Source organism: Panthera tigris, chromosome F2, assembly GCF_018350195.1.
Source record: "Panthera tigris isolate Pti1 chromosome F2, P.tigris_Pti1_mat1.1, whole genome shotgun sequence".
Taxonomy (NCBI): domain Eukaryota; kingdom Metazoa; phylum Chordata; class Mammalia; order Carnivora; family Felidae; genus Panthera; species Panthera tigris.
The window spans coordinates 65347063-65360293 of record NC_056676.1 but is presented as its reverse complement, the minus strand read 5'-3'; the positions used below and the strand labels follow the sequence as shown (position 1 = coordinate 65360293).

Here is a 13231-nt window from a genome sequence, read left to right as displayed (position 1 = left end):
AATCATGTTCAGCGTCGGTTTTGCAGCAGTCGTCGTACACGTAGAGGTAGACGCAGCCGCAGCTGCGCTGAGAGGCAGGGTCTTGTCTCGGCCTCCAGCCGCCCGAGCTCTGACCTGGTTTGGTGAGCGTCTGTGCCGTATCTCAATGTATTTTTGTGTATTTATTAGCAAAATGCGTCCTAAGGTGTCAGGAAAGTCTGAGAGAGGTTGTTTTTGGGGTCTGAGAATGCTCAAAAATGCTTCCATATAAATTAATGGAAACTGCTTCTTGGTTTTATGCCATTTGGGTTTATCAAAGAGTTCTTAGGAATGCTCCACACTTGGGTAGCGGGGAAAACTAGATTTGGCTGGCAGAGAGCCCCATTTTCTGTCTGTTGCCCTGATGTAATATCAAAGAGACCACTTCCATTCTTAAAAATGTCCTAGTCTGGAGGATAAATGATGGTGTCACCAAGTAGCATCCCATATACACATATACGCTATTATTCATCTGAAGCCATAAGGGGCTGAAGTGGAGCATTTCCCTAGGCATGGAGGGCTGTTACAGGGTTATTTTTCTCTGGATTTGTTTTGGTTCATCTCCCAGTAGTGTATTTCTAAATTCCTGAATCATTTTTATCCGATTGGTTATTATCTAGTTCTACTGGCTAGAAATTACACGTGCCCTTTGCTGTTAAAGACTTGTGCTGTTTCTAGGTGACACTCTTCTTTCTGATGAGAAGGACCAGGGTGACAGGTACTGGAACAACTTCCAAGCTTTGTGCAGGAGTTCAGTTGTTCAAGGGGCTGTACCAAGGGCATGCGTCAAGTGGGATATAATCGTGAGCAGATCTTATAGATTCCACTTCCTTGGCATCCTTTGAATCCGTGCGTTTTACCTTCATCGCTAACATCTTGGTTCAAGCCGCCACTATCTGTCATAAGGATTACCACCTCCTGATTGGCACAGGACCTTCAGTGTTGCGTCTGGTCAATCCATTCACTACATAGCAGTCAGAGTGATCTTTCTAAGGTGACAGCCTGATTACATCAGCTCTCTTGCTCTGATGGCTCCCTACGGCTCTTGATTAAAGTCCAAATGCCTTCACCTGGCCTGCCTAAGCTGGCCTGGCTTTTCTCCTCACTTAGTGCTCCCCACAGACGCCCTTTCCTCCTGACCCTCTGGGACTCAGGTCTTTCGAAGATTTTTATCTCTTCTGTCTGGACATCTACTTCTTTTTTCTCCACCAACTCCTACTTACCCTTAACTCTTAGCTTAACACTGGTCATAGTCATGTTATTAATAGCTCATCTATACAGAGCATTTATTTATATGCCAGATGCCATGCTATGGGCTTCACAGGGAATATCTCATTTGATCCTTTCAGCCACCCTAGCAAGTAGGTGCTACTCTCATCATTAGCATCTGTCTGTCAGATGGTTGGGGTTCGGAGAAGATAAATGCCTTGCCAGGGTATACAGCTAATATAAAAGGTAGAGCCAAGATTTGAACATGGAAAAGCAGATGCAGAGCCTGTACCCCTATCCCTGTGCTACAGGGCTTTTTAAAGATTTCCTCCAGGTGGCCTCTGCCTCCCCGATCTTCTAAGGTGCCTCTTCTAAGGTGCACCTGCATTAGGCGCCTCTTCTCAGTGCTTGTGTACGTAGCACAGAACTTTCTCTGGTAAAGTCCTCATCAGCCTGTACTATAATGACCTGTTTATTTGTTTTTCTTTTCTTCTGGAGTGTTAAGACCCATGAGGCTAGTGTCTTTTTCATTCTTTTCCTCAAGTAGGCAGAGGTCTTCTCACACAGTGGGTTCTTAATAAATGTTGGTCGAATGGATGATTAAAATTAGGTATTGGTATTAGGTCTCGAAAAGTTACAAATGCCCCCTCCATCCTACCTCCCAGCTTGTTCCTCAGCTTATTGTCCGTTGCTATTGATCTAAGAATTATTTCTTCTACTGAATCAGCTTTTTTTTTTTTTAAAGTCCATTTATTTATTTTGAGACAGAGAGAGAGAGCGCATGAGCAAAGAAGAGGCAGAGAGAGAGGGGGAGAGAATCCCAAGCAGGCTCCATGCTCAGTGCAGAGCCCAATGCAGGGCTACAACTGTGAGATCATGACCTGAGCTGATACTAAGAATTGTACACTCCACCCACTGAGCCACCCAGGCGTTCCTGCATTAGCTTTTAATATCCCCTCCTCTGGGCCTTTGCCTGTGAGATTTCCTCCATGAAAAGCTCTCTCCATTCTCCCTGCTGCTAATTCATGTTCTTCTCACTTTAGATGCCATTAGGGCAGAGTCTTCTTTGATTTACTCCTGTGGCTTCTCTTACCCATTCCCTTCCATTGGGGACTTAAATGACTGGCCCTGGGTATGGCATAGACCCATGTTGTCCCCAATATCTGTCTTCCCTTCATCATTAAGGAGATGGGCATATTGCCAATGATTAAATGGCTGCCTTCCTCAGTCTCCTTATAGCTGGGAAGGTGCCTTTTGATTGACTGAAGTTTTGGCCAACAAAATCAATTTCGTGAGCGAATTCAAGAAATGTCCTTACAGAAAGCATACGGATCTTTTTTCTCACTTTTCCTCCATTCTGTTGTCAAAGGTATAAGCTGGAGCTCTAGCAAGCATCTTGGATCATGAGAACAAGAGCTACATTCCAGAGATGGTGGTGTGGTGAGCTGGTAGGAGCCTGAGTTCCAGACAACTTTGCATGGCTTCCATACCACCCCTAGACTGTCTACTCTTGACTTCTTTTATAGCACTGAGCAATATGCACTCCTGTTTGTAGCTTCTCTCTGTTATGTGCAGCCACACCCAGTCTTGTCTCAGACACTGGTCTATGGCAGTCTCCACATGCTGAGCAGTCATAAAAAGCTGGGTGGCATCTCTAGGTGGCAGTTATCAAGGGGGAGGAAGTAGGTTTCTCGCAATTATTTAAGACTCTGACTTCTGGTTACGAGTCTACCATGCATTGTCTTTGAACAAGCCACATCACCTTTTCAGAGCTCATTTCCCCCCGGGAATGGTGGGTTGGTTGGTGGATGAGATTGGACCATGACCTTTAAAAGGTCTGTGGTGACAAAGGCCATGTCTCCAAGACAAGAACTGCTAAAGACAGAGACCTGGGCTGATATACATTTTTTCTGAGACCTCATGTGCCTTGTTCCTTGCTCTTGTCCCGATGTGCTCTCTGGGTCCTAGCTTCAGGCTGAGCTGTGCGATTTGGGCTGGAGCAAATGTTAGTGCTGTTTGTGTGATAGCTCTGACTCTGCTGTTCAATCCTCAGGGGCCTCTCAGATCTCAGAGTCTGCTCTTGCTCTGCTGGCCTACCTGGGGCTCCCTGTCTGTCAAGTCCAATAAAAATGTTTCCTTAAAAAATCCTCTTTTCTTTAATAAGCTCTGAACAAAGGCTAAGCTGGGAGAGCCACCCTGGTCCAGTGTTCGCACACGTCTCCTTCTACACATAATCTTTGTGTAAGTTGCTTGCTCTTAAGATTTTCCTGACCTTTGTTTGCTCATTTAGGCTGACTTCTTAGGAGTAAATTGTGTGTGTGTGTGTGTGTGTGTGTGTGTGTGTGTGTGTACACGAGTTTGTGAGTGTTTGGAGGGTGTAGGAAGAAGGGAGAAGAAGGAGGGCAGGTGTGAGTATTCTGAGGTTAAAATCTAGTTGGCCCTGGTCCAGAACCTTTCTGGAGATGGTCCTGAGGCTTACACTTACACTTTATTTCAGGTGTCTCTGCATTAGGAACCACACTATCCATATGTACCTGGGCCATCAAGCCTGCATGCTAATGGCACTTACTCCTCCCATTCTTGATCACTGTCCCCTAAACAGTGAGTACAGGGCCACTTATACAGCACAGACCATTCATACACATGTGATAGAATATGATGTGAATGGTGCAGTGTGTAACTTGTACAACTGTATGTGATGGCTCTGGCATCTACCTGTCAATCCAGAGACGTCTAGATTTTCTGCCTCTGAAATGCTATCTAGGCAAAAAGGTCTGACTTATTTGATGGGGTTTTTATCATGCTGGAGGCTATATTGGAAAGTTTTCCTCACCTGAATCATTGGGGGACCCCCAGACCAAGGCCAAGAATTCCGTTTGGATCTTTGAGACAGAAACCATCAATCAATAGTTTGTCTTAAAGGTTTTGTCTTCTCATGTTAAAGAAGATGAGAGATAGGTGTGATGGGCCTGGTATGGTGTCCTTATAGGATCATCTGGGAGTGAGAAAACATCCTTCTATCTTTCTGCTCCAAGGCTCCCACCTCAAGGTCATCTCATGGTTCAAGATGGTCCCATCTCAAGGTCATCTCATGGTTCAAGATGGTTCCATCTCAGGGTCATCTCAGGGTCATCTCATGGTTCAAGATGGTTCCATCTCAAGGTCATCTCATGGTTCAAGATGGTTCCATCTCAGGGTCATTTCATGGTTCAAGATGGTCCCATCTCAAGGTCATCTCATGGTTCAAGATGGTCCCATCTCAGGGTCAGCTCATGGTTCAAGATGGTTCCATCTCAGGGTCATCCATGGTGCAAGATGGGTATTGGAGTGCTAGCTATTACAGCAGCATCCCAAGTCCTGCCAGGACAGAGGAGGGAAGAAATGGCAAAGGGGGTGAGCTTCCTGGATGAGTCAGCTCCTATTAAGCAATCCTGCTGGAAGACCCCATATTTCTGCTGACTGTCTTTGGCCAAAATTAGTCTCATGGACACATATAGCTGAAAGAGAGGTCAGGAAATCTAGAATTTTAGCTGGGTACATTTCTGCCCTCAATAAAATTGGGACGTTGTTCTAGTGAGGAAGGGGAAAATGGTTATTATGGACAAGTGATGGCCTCTCCCCAGGGGCCCTTTGCATATCTCTTTATAAGACTATTTGTGTTAGAATCACCCTTCTTAAAAAGCAGCTAGCAGGCACAGGTGATTGTGCTGGGCATATAGTTTACTGTTCAGATGCTCAGAAAATGCCAACTGGGTTATTGAATTAGAACATTTGTTAAACCATTACACTGATTGAAGGGCAGGGGAAAATTTGAGCTCCTCTTTTTGAAGACTTGGGTAGTTGGGGCCAGAACAAACATTCCCAGTAATGTGGGCCTGGCTTCCAGGAAGTCTAACTGTTCCAAAAACTCAGCATGGGTCAGAACTTGATCTTTCTTTTGTTGCTGCTTCACATGACAGTTCTTCATTAGTACATTGGGTAAGGTGGCTACTGGTGCCATAAGAAAGAGGTTTGTGACTCAAGAAATGACTTCTTGGCCAGAAACATATTTAGCTGAATTAATGAGGCAATGACATTTTTTTTCACCTATATTCCAAGGCATTACTTGCCAGTGATTGCTCAAGGAAACTTGGCCTTATCGTGGCATGCCAGCATGTACGGAATGTTGCAAAATTTTAGGGTCACCCAATAAATGGAAAAGTCAGACCATATGTGTTAGGTAGATCATTAGAAGTTAGCTGGGTTGATTTATGTTTTCAAGTGTCAGTCGTTACAGTAAAACAATTATTGAGCATATGTTGTATTATAAATGTTTGGGGGGAGTAGCTACAAAGATAAATGATACTTGGTTTTGCTTTCAGAAACCTTGCCACTTAGTGTAGGAGATAAGATGTGATGGCACAATTAGATGAGGTAGAATGTGAGGAAGGCTCCAACGGAGATGCTGTGGGAGGCAGAGCAGCGCCGTGGCGGGTTTAGATTGGGGCTGGCAGGGAGGCTCCAAGGTCAGCTGCATGAACGAGATAGAGAGGGACCTTGAAGGACAGGGAAGTGTTGGACCCAGGGAGACAGGTCGGGAGAATGGAGGTGCATTCACTACAAAGGGAGCAGCAGCAGGAAACATCTAGAGAGAAGACAGCCTGGGGCATCTTCAGATGCTTCTGAGGAATCCAGCTGTCTGCACATGTAAATATATACTCTGGGGAAAAGGGTGCCATATGTACATAAGCTTAGTGGGATGCTAGGATTTTAATTAAATATTAGCCTATTGAAGGCTCTGAAAAGGTCCTTTTTTAAAAGGCAAATTTCTGTCTAACTTTGTTAGGCAAGTAAATGAATTTATCCATATAGAAAAGACCTTTTTTTTTTTTTACCCAGATGTAGAGTGTTGGAAATGTGGTTTAGCAGTGTCTCCAGGAAGAAGAAATGGTTTGCTGGGAATCTAGCTGGTCTCTGTTGACAAACAGCCTACTCAGCTTGACATACTGGCCCAATAGCAGGGTATGCTTCCAAAGCCAGTGTTCTTTCTTTCCTACCTATTCTACTGCTCATCCAAAAAGAAAGTAAAAAGCAATGGTCATAAACAATTTTTGCTCCTTTTTTTAAATGTTTACTTCTTTATTTTTGATTGAGAGAGAGAGAGAGAGAGTGAGAGAGCAGGCGCGAGCGAGCGCACAATTAGGGGAGGGGCAGAGTGAGGGAGACAGAGAATCCGAAGCAGGCTCCAGGCTCTGAGCTGTCAGCACAGAGCCTGATGTGGGGCTCGAACCCATGAACTGTGAGATCATGACCTGAGCTGAAGTCAGACGCTTCACCCACTGAGCCACCCAGGTGCTCTGATTTTTGCTCCTTTATGCCCTAAAAGTATTTTGAAGAATTATGTACCCCCTTACATATTTCTTAAGTTAACTTACAAGTATTTTCTCATAAATTTAAATAATTGCAGAGGACACAACTATTATATGTATACATATGTATGTTGTGTATAATGCTGTGTGTATGTTTGTATACATGTACACATATACATTATAAATATTGAACATATTGTAAATAATATAAAATAATGCATTACTCTTTTAAATTAATCCAATGGCATAGATCCCACAGTCACCTGATACCCACTATCCTCTAATGAAACAAAGAAATGCACATACGAACAGGCTTTTACTTAACAGCAGAAAATTCTCTTTCACATATTTCTACCTTAAAAATCACATTTCTGTTCTTCTTCCATCACAATAAGAATTTTTTTTCATTGTAACATATTTTCATGTTGGAGGTCTTTTATTGATCAACCTATAAAATTTTTCTGCAACAAAAATATGTTGAAACATTGAAACAAAAACTATCGCCTGTGACTCCAAATGCTCTAAGTTTCAAAACAAATTTCTCTTGGATTGAGTTATCATTATAATTATTATGGGTTCACAATTGATCAAAGTAACATATGTGTGTGTACTGTACATTTTAATAAATACTGGTCATACGAGTAAAATATTGGAAGTGCTTCTCTCCTTTTTTTAAAGTTTATTTATTTATTTTGAGAGAGAGTGCACGCACGTTGTGAGTGGGGAGGGGCAGAGAGAGGGAGAGACAGAGGGTGAGAGAGAGAGGGAGAGAATCCCAAGCAGGTTCTGCACTGACAGTGCAGAACCCAATGCGGGGCTTGAACTCACGAACCGTGAGATTATGACCTGAGCTGAAACCAAGAGTTGGATGCCTAACCAACTCAGGCACCCAGGCACCCCTGGAAATGCTTCTCTTAATGATAAATACGGGGCAGAAGTTATATTTCCCTATTCAGGGAAGCTCTGAAGATGTCAGAATGTTGAATTGTCCCTTTTTTAGCACCTTGTGTTTGCTGCATCCGTCGTATGGCTGAAAATTGTGTTTTGTTTTTTTTTTTTGTTGTTTGTTTGTTTGATTTTGCTGAAGGGGCGAAGAATGGAGAGGGAGAGTAAGAAAGAATAGACATGCTGCTTCAAAGTGCTTTCTTACACAGCTCAATTTTATAGAATACACATTTGGAAATTGGGGATCTGAAACTTGCCTCTCCTAAAATGAGCTCATTTGTGCCCATATATGCCTCGTGAGGTTGTCGTGTGAATGACAGTCTGAAGACCACTGGTAACTGGAAAAGAAAAATGACCCTAATATCAGAATACCTCATTTTGCTCATAACTGGCTATATTCCCGTAAATAAATTACTTAACCACAAGGGACTCAGTCTCCTCCTGCTTCAGACAATGCTGAGGCCCTTCTGGCACCCATAGTCTGATTTCCAGGCATCCTTCTGGGGGTGGAAATGATTGTCTAACTGAAGCTGTATGTGTTTCTGAAGATATCAATCAAACCATCTTTTCCAGGCAATTAGATTCTGTGGCACTCTCATCTCAGCATATCAAACAGATTTATGAAGTTACTCTTTGACCTTTGCAACAACTAGAAAGGAACATAGATGAAGGGGAACAGAGCTTTTGGGCATTTCTCTTTTCTTGTTGTTTTTTTGGCTTGATTAGATAGCTGGTTTCCACAGCCTGCATGACTAATTCTGTGCTTCAATGACTCTCTTATAACCTTAGCATGTAAAGATGGAAAAATTCCCCTGACATTTTCAGGAAACATTTATTACAGACTATTTTATATGTCTGGTCAGAATGGGCTAACTGATTTTTCACAAGAACAGAATTTGGCAGAGAGCCTGGCCTCCTTTAGTCCTGTCTTGCCAAAAATCACTCTGGAGCCAACCTGTAGGGCCTGTGATGTCTCATGAGGCCAGACTTGAGAACGGGCTTGGGTCGGACTAACTCTTCCACCTAAAATGGGAAACAAGATCCATGTAGAGATAGAGGACCTCTCCCCACCTGTGTTTTTGGGGAATGTAAGGTAAATCCCCGTGGCTTTATCCTCCTGGAAGGGGAGTGATGGAATATTACATCTGGAAGCTTGGGAAAGGGACAGAGAACAGAGGAGCCAGGCCACAGCCCATCCTCAGAACTAGCAAGAAGAACAACGAAGGAAGATGGTCACCTATCCTTCTCCTTCAAATCTCCCGATCCCGTGGCTTACCTGGCCCAGCCTCTGCATCACCTCTTATCCCTTCTGCTATGGCCACTTTGATCTCCATCTGAAGATTCAGCCCCATTCTGGCTCTCAGGGCAAATGCCGATGAGAAGCAGGAGGTGTTCCAGCCACAGGAAGGGTTTAAACAGGCGGTGTCAGGATCAAATTTCAGTTTCAGATTTACTGCTCTGGCCACAGCTGTGTGGAGGATGTTCCGGTTACACTGTGGTGATAAAGTTGTCATTCTGCTGGAGAGACCCAATGAGTTTCACATGTGTGTTGCCTGTTTTATGCGGTGAACACTGACAGTACCTCTGGCTTGCGGCAGAAGGCTGTTACCACCTTTACTGAAGATGAGCAAACCAGCCTGAGTTGCTGGAAAATGGATGTTTTTAAGAAGGTCTCCACTAAGCCAGCTTGGTAGGCCTTGAGCTCTGGACCCAGACAGTCCAGGGTCTGATTGCCTGCTCTTCTGTTTGCTGTGTGACCTTGGCCAAACTGCCGAACTTCTCTAAGCTTGTTGCTTACTTGTCAGCCGAGGAGGATAATTGTGTCTACTGCACAGGATTATCATGATCATTATGTTCCTGGCCTGTATAAATATTATGCTACCTATTTTCTTTCCTGAACCAGTGCTGAGGAAAGGTGGGAGAACCATGGTTCGAAGGGGGGAATAGGAAGGGTGGGCATGTAGGAGGTATGGGTGCAGGAGGGTATGATGTCTCTGAGTTGGATGGGCAGAGATGCTGCAATTTTGCCTAAGAATAGCACTGGTTCTGTGTCATTTCTAGCTCAGACATCCTAACTGATGGCTCCCAGGCTGGTTGGTAGTTGGCAATTTGTTTGATCCCCAGGATTAGTTGAATCTGAGTAATAGCTGGTGGGTGTATTAGTCAGTGTTCTACAGAGGAACCAAACCAACAAGGTGTATATGTGTGCGTGCATGCATGCGTGTGTGCGTGTGTGTGTTTTAAGGAATTGGTGGCTTGGCAAGTGTAAAACCTACAGGGTGGGCCAGCGGGCTGGAGACCCAGGTAAGAGTTGGGGTCTGAGTCCAAAGGCTGTCTGCTGGCAGAGTCCCTTCTTGCTAGAGGGGGGTCTGTCTTTGTTCAACCAATTAGATGAAGTGTGCTCACATTATGGAGACCAATCTGTTTTATTGAAAGTCTACCCATTTAAATGCAAATCTTCTCCAAAAAACACCTTCACAAAGACATCTAGAATAATGTCTAACCATATATCTCGACACCATAGCTCAGCCAAGTTGACATAGAAGTTCATGTCTGACACCTGAGCCAAACCATTCATTCACTCATCTTCCTGACTTGGAGGTGTTTGAGTCTGTGATCCTTAGTCCAGCATTGCTCTTCATGATCACGTGTAAGACTTCCTCATCATTGGACGTTGCATGATCATTTGATTTGCTGGGAACAAATGAATTTCTAGGCAAATATGCCTACTGTGCCTTTCCTAGTCTCAAGTGTCTCCTCTGTTACCATGAACTGGCTAGAGAACAAACATAAGGCACATTGGGGTCTTAGACTTGGATGGATGTGCAGGAGCTCATATGGGCTCACGTGTGAGGCCAGTTGGGGCTGTGACAGCATGAGCCCGAGAGAAAGCCTGACTTAGCAGATGGGTGCAGGGGAAAATTAACCTGCAGGAGCAATGGCCCCAAGATGTCCAGTGAATGTGGTGAGTTCTCGTGTGTTTGTGCAGGTGTATGTTTGGACAGGGAGGTTCCATCTGAAAGTGAGGTCTCCCTGCTGCCGTGGGAGGGTTCAGGAGCCCTTAGGGGTTCTGGGCAGCAGGCTCTGAGCAGGGCGGAGTCAGCGTGAGCTACACTGGTATGGGTTTTTATTCCCAAAGCTCAGGGTCAGGGAAAGGTTGAATGGAGAGGGGACCTGGGCCTAAGGAATGGCCACAATAAACTACGGTGGCTGGAGTTAAGCTTCTGTGGTTTAGGGGTCATGTGGAGAGCCCAGGTTCATCCCAGCATCATCTAGTCAACTATAGGCAACAAGATTCACCTCAGACCTTGCCTGGTGTTGCTGCGGGACTGCTGGCCTGATCTAGACAAGAGCATGAGGGTTTGAAGTTGACTGTGACAGGCATAGCTGTCATTGTTGACTGTGGCATCAGGCCACAGGGCCAACAAGTTTGTGTGTGTATGAAGAAAAGTGTGTCAGGGAAGTCGTGCCCTGCACCCCCACTGTCCTTGGATGAGGCCAGAGAATGAACAGAAGGGCATATACTGATGGGGCAAAGGGTGAGTTGTCCATGAGGTGGTGCTCACAGCTTGTCTTCATGTGCGCCCGTGTGCCTTTTTTTCCCTTTGATTAAAAACGCATACTGTAAACTATATCCTGTTTTAGAATTCATGGAAATACGATTTGTCTTTCCTAATCTGAAAAGCAGATTTCATGTACTTTTAAGATTCCCAGAGAAATGTCTACGTTTGTAATAATTCACTTCTTTTCTTCTCCTGGGATGCAGTGACAAGGAGAGGTAGGGTGCATGTTATGATCTCTCTGCTCAAACACCCCTGGGTCTCACCCCATCCCCAAGAAGCTCACAGTCCAGCTGGAAGTGAAGATCCACCCACTCTCTGACACAAGGTAGACGGTGAGGGAAAAACAAGAGTGTATCATTGTTTGAGGGAGGAAGAGGTTAATTCTGCTTGGAAGCTCCTTGAGGGACAATGGAGACATCAGTGGGGCCCAAAGAAAGGATAATACTTATGGTGGAACGTACGTTTTCTGAAGTCTGTGAAATAGGAGTAGTGCAAACAACCCGGGTTGTCCAGTGATAACAGTGCTCAAGGCAGATGAGAAGACCTTGTTTTGTGAGTCTGAACTGAAATGGAACAAGGTGAGAGGGAGGGACGGGACTTTATAAAACATAGGAAGTGCCCCCACATGCTGAGAGAGGAGCGATCAGGTAAATACTAAAGCCAGGCTTTGGCAATCAGAAGGAAGTAGTTTCTTTTGAAGTTATCTCAGGTGAGAGTTAGTGAGAGGTGAAGTTAAAAATGCACAGCCTTGGAATCAATAAATAATCAATAGCACATTTGTATCCTACTTTATGGTTTAGAAAGCAGGATGACAATTTAGGAAGTTTTGATATCTCTGTTTAGCAGACGAGGGAGCAGAGGCATGACAAAGTTAAATGACTTTCTTAAGATCACAATAATAGTAAATGGCCAAATCCTACTGAAGAATGAGCTCAGGAACAGTTCTTGATCTAGTTTTAGCAACGGGTGAAACTAATCTTTCATCAGGAAACATTTATTGAGGAACTACTATGCAGATATTATGTATTTGATAGTTTCTGATACAGTTTCTTTCATCTGGGAGCCCACAGCCTAGGGAATGGCTCTGAAGTGGGTGATTTGGGGTGACATTTGGTGAGGTTTAGAGATATTTTTGCTGGTCATGGCTGGCATTTGGTGGGTAGAGGCCAGGAATGCTGCTATACAACCTACAGTGCATGGGGCAAAGCGCTATCTGGCCTAAACTGTCAATAGTACTGAGGTTAACAAACCCTGTTCCAGTACCTTATTCATTTATGCATTCATTTTATCACATATTTGACAAGCTTTTGGGGTACCTATGATGGACTGTTCTAAGCATGGAGGGTATGGTGAGAAAGAAGACAGAAAAAGCCCTTGTTCTCATGTCATTTATATTTGGGTGTAGAGTGGAGGGTGGAGAGGAAGGAGAGTTGGACATTAACAAGAAAATGAATTAGTAACAAGGAAACTGTCAGGTGGTATTGAGCGCTCTGTGGAAGGTTCAGATGCGTTGGTACAATTATAGGTAACTTGGAGGTTGCATTAAAATGGCTCATCATAGGAAGCCTTTATAAAGCAGTCATATTAGGGGTGCCTGGGTGGCTCAATTGGTTGAGCATCTGACTCTTGATCTTGGCTCAGGTCATGATCTCACGGTTCATGAGTTCGAGCTGTGCTGACAGTGTAGAGCCTGCTTGGGATTTTCTGTCTCTCTGCCCCTCCCCCACACTTGCTTGTGTGTGTGCGTGCGCTCTCTCTCTCTCTCTCTCTCTCTCTCTCTAAATAAATAAATAAATAAAACTTAAAATAAATAAAGCACTCATATTAATGACTGGATTTGAATGACAGGAAGCCATCTGAGGAAAGCGCATGTCAGGCCAAGAGAATAGCAGGTGCAAAGGCCCTGAGATGGAAATGAAATTGGGATGTTCTTTTGAGGAACAGAAGGAAGGTCAGGGTGTTTGGAGTGTGGAGGGGGAGGGAAGTGACACCAGAGAGGATGGCAGGGGCTGTATCCTGTCAGGGCTTTGTTAGCCAAGAGAAAGAATTTGCATTCCCTTCTGTGTGGCTTCCATGTGGCTGTTCTCATGGGGAAAAATGATAAGGGTTATGAAGAAAAGAAAATAGTCTTGGGGACAAAATGATGGA

The 13231-nt window shown here is 44.3% G+C and overlaps 1 long non-coding RNA gene across 4 annotated transcripts in view; it reads left to right on the top strand.

The window, feature by feature from the left end:
* The first annotated feature begins 36 nt into the window (after positions 1-36).
* Positions 37-13231, top strand: part of LOC122234991 — a 120461-nt gene continuing 107266 nt past the window's right edge. The window contains exon 1 of one of the 4 annotated variants that reach the window (XR_006213014.1): positions 37-122. This is a non-coding gene — a long non-coding RNA (uncharacterized LOC122234991). The remainder of the gene's footprint in view (positions 123-13231) is intronic. The other 3 variants (XR_006213016.1, XR_006213015.1, XR_006213017.1) reach the window with 3 other exon arrangements.